This window comes from Moschus berezovskii, chromosome 28, assembly GCF_049115385.1.
Source record: "Moschus berezovskii isolate FMDL1 chromosome 28, NW_MosBer_1.0, whole genome shotgun sequence".
NCBI classification, from domain to species: Eukaryota; Metazoa; Chordata; class Mammalia; order Artiodactyla; family Moschidae; genus Moschus; species Moschus berezovskii.
Window position 1 is genome coordinate 14365307 of NC_142487.1, and position 6633 is coordinate 14371939.

General features: G+C 40.3%; 1 pseudogene; it reads left to right on the forward strand.

Annotated features, from left to right (window-relative positions):
* The first annotated feature begins 5835 nt into the window (after positions 1-5835).
* LOC148773575 (small ribosomal subunit protein uS8 pseudogene) lies at positions 5836-6215 on the forward strand (annotated as a pseudogene).
* The last annotated feature ends 418 nt before the right edge of the window (positions 6216-6633 follow it).

A 6633-nucleotide genomic window follows, 5' to 3' on the forward strand; every position in this document is an offset into this window, starting at 1 on the left:
ATCATAGCCTATGGGAAATAAATAAATGAAGATCACAGCCTATGGGGAAAAGGAGGCATACTTTATAAACTGAAATTGTTAGACCTTAGTATTTACAGTAATTATTAATAATATATTAATAAATAGTATAAGTTGTTAGGTTTGTTGCTCAGTTTGGACAAAAGAAGAAATTTAAATATATTACATTTAATACTGCAGTTTAAAACGTTTGAAGTAATTTAAGTCGTAAATGAGATCAGTTGTTTAAGAAAGTTTGGTCTATTGAATCTGAGTTGACCAAATGTTAAAGTTCCCCCTTGAAAGTGGCTATTCAAATTTATTAGGTTTATAAGTAGAAAGTTGAGATTTATATAGATGACTTGAAGATTTAATAAAAAGTAAATTTTTAAAAAAATATTTATCTGTTTTGCTATGTCAAGGCTCAGTTGCAGCATGCAAGATCTTTAGTTGTGGCATGGGAACTCTTGCAGCTTGTGGGATCTAGTTACCTGAGCAGAGATCAAACCCTGGCCCCATGCATTGGGATCACAGTCTTAGCCACTGGTCCACCAGGGAAGACCCAAAGATACATTTTTTTTAATTTTTAGATGAATTTTTTATTGAAGTGACATTGGTTTATGATGTTATACAAGTTTCATGTGTACAACATTATATTTCAACTTCTGGATACCCTACAGTGAGCTTATCACTAAAAATTTGTTTCCATCTATAACCATAAAATTGTGTATGCAGGTCAAGAAGCAACAGTTAAAACTGGACGTGGAACAACAGACTAGTTCCAAATTGGGAAAGGAGTACATCAAGGCTGTATATTGTCACCCTGCTTATTTAATTTACATGCAGAGTACATAATGAGAAATACTGGACTGGATGAAGCACAAGCTGGAATCAAGATTACTGGGAGAAATATCAATAACCTCAGATATGCAGATGATACCACCCTTATGGCAGAAAGCGAAGAAGAACTAAAGAGCCTCTTGATGAAAGTGAAATTGGAGAGTGAAAAGCTTGGCTTAAAACTCAACATTCAGAAAACTAAGATCATGGCATCTGGTCCCATCTGTTCAGTTCAGTCCCTCAGTTGTGTCCAACTCTTTGCGACCCCGTGAACCGCAGCACGCCAGGCCTCCCTGTCCATCACCAACTGCCAGACTCCACCCAAAGCCATGTCCATTGAGTTGATGATGCCATCCAACCATCTCATCCTCTGTCGTCCCCTTTTCCTCCTGCCCTCAATCTTTCCCAGCATCAGGGTCTTTTCCAATGAGTCAGCTCTTCGCATCAGGTGGCCAAAGAATTGGGAGTTTCAGCTTCAGCATCAGTCCTTCCAATGAACACTCAGGACTGATCTCCTTTAAGATGGACTGGTTGGATCTCCTTGCAGTCCAAGGGACTCTCAAGAGTCTTCTCCACAGTTCGAAAGTATCAGTTCTTCGATGCTCAGCTTTCTTTATAGTCCCACTCTCACATCCATACATGGCTACTGGAAAAACCGTAGCTTTGACTAGACATACCTTTGTTGGCAAAGTGATGTCTCTGCTTTTTAATATGCTGTCTAGTTTGTGATAGTTTTTCTTCCAAGGAATAAGCATCTTTTAATTTCATGACTTCAGTCACCATCTGCAGTGATTTTGGAGCCCAAGAAAATAAAGTCTGTCACTGTTTCCATTGTTTCCCCTTCTATTTGCCATGAAGTGATATATTAAAAAGCAGAGACATTACTTTGCCAACAAAGGTCCGTCTAGTCAAGGCTATGGTTTTTCCCGTGGTCATGTATGGATGTGAGAGTTGGACTGTGAAGAAAGCTGATCACCGAAGAATTGATGCTTTTGAACTGTGGTGTTGGAGAAGACTCTTGAGAGCCCTTGGACTGCAAGGAGATCCAACCAGTCCATTCTAAGGGAGATCAGTCCTGGGTGTTCATTGGAAGGACTGATGCTAAAGCTGAAACTGCAATACTTTGGCCACCTCATGCGACGAGTTGACTCACTGGAAAAGACTCTGATGCTGGGAAGAGTTGGGGGCGGGAGGAGAAGGGGACGATCGAGAATTAGATGGCTGGATGGCATCACCGACTCTGTGGACATGAGTTTGAGTGAACTCCGGGAGTTGGTGATGGACAGGGGGGCCTGGCGTGCTGAGATTCATGGGGTTGCGGAGAGTCGGACACGACTGAGCGACTGAACTGAATTGAACTGAACTGATGGGACCAGATGCCATGATCTTAGTTTTGTGAATGTTAAGTTTTAAGCCAGCTTTTTCACGCTCCTCTTTCATGCTTATCAAGAGGCTCTTTAGTTCCTCTTCACTTTCTGCCATTAGAGTGATATCATATTCATATTTGAGGTTGTTGATATTTCTCCTGACAATCTTGATTCCAGCTTGTTATTCATCCAGCCCAGCATTTCTCATGATGTACTCTGCATATAAGTTAAATAAGCAGGGTGACAATATACAGCCTTGACGTACTTATTTCCCAATTTTGAATCAGTCTGTTGTTCCATGTATGGTTCTAACCTGCATACAAGTTTCTCAGGAGACAGGTTAGATGGTCTAGTGTTCCCATTGCTTTAAGAATTTTCCACAGTTTGCAGTGATCCACACAGTTAAAGGCTTTGTGTATTAGTTGCTCAATCATGTCCAACCCTTTGTGACCCCACAGACTGTAGCCTGCCGGGTTTCTCTGTCCGTGGAATTCTCCAGGCAAGAATACTGAAATGGATTGCCATTCCCGTCTCCAAAGGTTTTAGCATAGTCAATTCCCTTGTTTTCTCTATGATACAATAGATGTTGGCAATTTGATCTCTGGTTCCTGTGCCTTTTCTAAACCCAGCTTGAACATCTGGAAGTTATCAGTTCACGTACTGTTGAAATCTAGCTTGAAGCATTTTGAGCATTACCTTGCTAGCATGTGAAGTGAGGACGATTGTACAGTAGTTTGAACATTCTTTGGGACTGGGATGAAAACTGACCTTTTCCGGTTTTGTGGCCACTGCTGTTTTTCAAATTTGTTGGCATAGTCAGTGCAGCACTTTAGCAGCAGCATCTTTTAGGATTAGAAATAGCTCAGCTGGAATTCCTTCACCTCCACTAGCTTTTTCATAGTAATGCTTCCTAAGGCCAACTTGACTTCATACTTGAGGATGTCTGGCTCTAGGTGAGTGATCACACCATCGTGGTTATTTGGGTCATTAAGACCATTTTTGCATGGTTCTTTTGTGTATTCTTGCCACCTCTTCTTAATCTTTTCTGCTTCTGTTAGGTCCTAGCCATTTCTGTCCTTTGTTGTGCCCATCTTTGCATGAAATATTCCCTTGGTATCTCCAGTTTTCTTGAAGAGATCACTAGTCTTTCCTATTCTATCATTTTCTTCTATTTTTTTGTATTGTTTACTTAAGAAGGCTTTTTTATCTCTCCTTGCTATTCTCTGTAACTCTGCATAAAGATGGGTATATCTTTCCCTCTCTTTTGACTTTCATTTCTCTTCTTTTCTCAGCTATTTGTAAGGCCTCCTCAGACAACCACTTTGCCTTCTTGCATTTCTTTTTCCTCAGTATAGTTTTGTTCACCACCTCCTGTACAATGTTATAAACCTCTGTCCATAGTTCTTCAGGCACTCTGTCTACTAGATATAATCCCTTGGATCTATTTGTCACCTCCACTGGGTAATCATTAGGGATTTTATTTATGTCATACTTGAAAGGCCTAGTGGCTTTCCCTACTTTATTCAATATAAGTCTGAACCTTGCAATAAGAAGCTCATGATCTGAGCCACAGTCAGTTCCAGGTCTTTTTTTGCTGATTGTACAGAGCTTCTCCATCTTTGGCTGCAAATAACATAATCTATCTGATTTTAGTATTGATCATCTGGTGATGTCCATGTGTAGAGTCATGACTTGTGTTGTTGGAAGATGTTTGCTATGACTAGTATGTTCTCTTGGCAAAACTTTTAGCTTTTGTCCTGCTTCATTTTCTACTCCAAGGCCAAATTTGTGTTATTTCAGGTGTCAACTAAAAAGATGCACAACTTGAGAGTTGTGAGTTTAGTTTAATTTGGGGCAAAATGAGGACTGCAGTCCAGGAGCAGCATCTCAGATAACTCCAAGAGACTGCTCCAAAGTGGCAGTGGGGGAAGGTCAACATATAAGGTTTTGGTGAAGGGGGAGTTCAATACCATTAAGCACTCATTTTACAATATGTTTTTTTGTTAGTCATGAGGATATGAGGGCTTCCCTGTGGCTCAGCTGGTAAAGAATCTGCCTGCAATGAGGGAGATCTGGGTTCGATCCCTGGGTTGGGAAGATCCCCTGAAGAAGAGAACAGCTACCCACTCCAGTATTCTGGCCTGGAGAATTCCATGGATTGTATTGCAAGTCCATGGAATTGCAAAGAGTCAGACTTTCACTTTCATGAGGATCTGATATCACCATGAAGAGATTTAGGGCTTCTCTAGATATGAGGAGTTGCAAGGATTGAGATCATAAAACTGTTCCTAAAAACATCCAACTATCTGAAGACCTGTCCCACCAGATTCCCTGGAGCACAGAGTGCCTCACTCCACCCTGAACTCCCTCAGGGTTTTTGAAGGCCAAAGCTATAGCAGCGTGGGGTTCAGTCTCCACAGAGGCAGATGGCAAATGCCTTTGTTGCTCAGTCATTGGCGTTGCTCTTGGTAAGTGCCAATTTGTAGTTGACACTATCTCTTGACTTCCTACCTTTGCATTCCAGTCCTTTATGATGAGAAGGACATCTTATTTTGGTGTTAGTTCTGGAAGGTCTTGTGGGACTTCATAGAACCATTCAACTTCAACTTCTTCAGCACTAGTGGTTGGGGCATAGACTTGGATTATTGTGGTGTTGAAAGGTTTGCCTTGGAAATGGCCCAAGGTCATTCTGTCATTTTTGAGATTGCACCTGTTGACTAAAAAAAGATGCACAACTTGAGAGTTGCGAGTTAAGCTTTATACGGGCAAAAATGAGGACTGCAGCCCAGGAGGCAGCATCTCAGACAGCTCTGAGAGACTGCTCCAAAGAGGCAATGGGAGGAATGTCAATATATTAGGTTTGGGTGAAGGCAGAATTCAATACCATTAAGCACTCATTTTACAAAAGGTTTTCTGTTAGTCTTGAGGATCTGATGTCACCATGAAAGGATTTAGTGCTTTTCTAGATATGAGGAAGGATGTGCAAAGACTAAAGCCTTAAAATCTGTTCCTAAAAACCTTCAACTATCTGAAGACTGTCCCACCCGATTCCCTGGAGCACAGAGTGCCTCAGTCCACCCTGAACTCCCTCCGAGGGTGTTGAAGGTCAATAGCTGCAGCAGCACAGGGCTCAATCTCTGCAGAGGCAGAGGGCAAACGCCTTGCTGTTCAGTCGTTGGCAATGCTCTTGGTAAGTGCCAATTTGTAGTTGACACACGCAAGAATGGATATATGTATATGTATGCCTGAGTCCCTTCTCTGTTCACCTGAAACTACCACAACATTGTTAATCATCTATACCCCAATACAGAATAAAAATTTTTTAAAAAAATCAAAAAGTGGGCCAAAGATCTAAACAGACATTTTTCCAAAGAAGACATGCATGAATGCCAAGTTGCTTCAGTCCTAACTATTTGCAACCCTATGGATTGTAAAGAGTATAATTTATGTATATTAAGGTATTTCAAAACTTAACATGACCACAATTCCTAAGTCAGCCAGCATCTAGAACAGTTTTTGCAGTAACAGGGCTAAGTGAAAACTTCTGAATATGAATTCAGAAAATGCTTGGTTAAATCTTTCTTAAAAATCCCTTACAAAATTAGCTCTTTCATCCATCCTTTTCCCCATAATGATGCGCGTGAACATCCTGGCTGATGCTCTCAAGAGTATTAACAATGCTGAAAAGAGAGGCAAATGCCAAGTGCTTATTAGGCCATGCTCCAAAGTCATCATGAGGTTTCCAAATGTAGTGATGAAGTATATTTATATTGGCGAATTTGAAATCATTGGGTTGGAAAAATTGTTAACCTGACATGCAGGCTAAATAAGTGTGAAGTGATCAGCCCCAGATTTAATGTGCAACTCAAAGATCTAGAAAAATGTCAGCTCACATCTTGTCAGTTTGGTTTCATTGTGCTGACAACCTCAACTGGCACCATGGACCATGAAGAAGCAAGAAGAAAACACACAGGAGAGAAAATCTTTGGACTTTTTTTTCTAGGAATATAATGCATACAAATAAAATGCCTCAGAGGACAAAAAAAAAACAAAAATCCCTCACAAGATTAGATTCCAGAGTCTCTTTACCATCTGGTTGGTAATCCTCCATTGGTGAACCCTCGTCCGACAAGATTTCAGAGAAGTCATTCTTTTAAAAACAATTCCTTCCTGTATGTCACTCTGTACATGGCATTAATTATTTCATCATTCATGATTACTAAATGTGTTTTTAGCTATAAAGAAATCATGTCACTTCTAAATTGTTTCAGTTTTTTGGGACAATAAGCTGGCAGTACAAATAAGTACCAAAAATATCCAGGCCACATATTTTTAAAAGACTCTTGTATAGATGAGGTCTTTTCTGTCAACAGATTTTTGCTTCCACAGGAAGGAAAATACAAAACTTATCTTTTATTCTTTATTTACC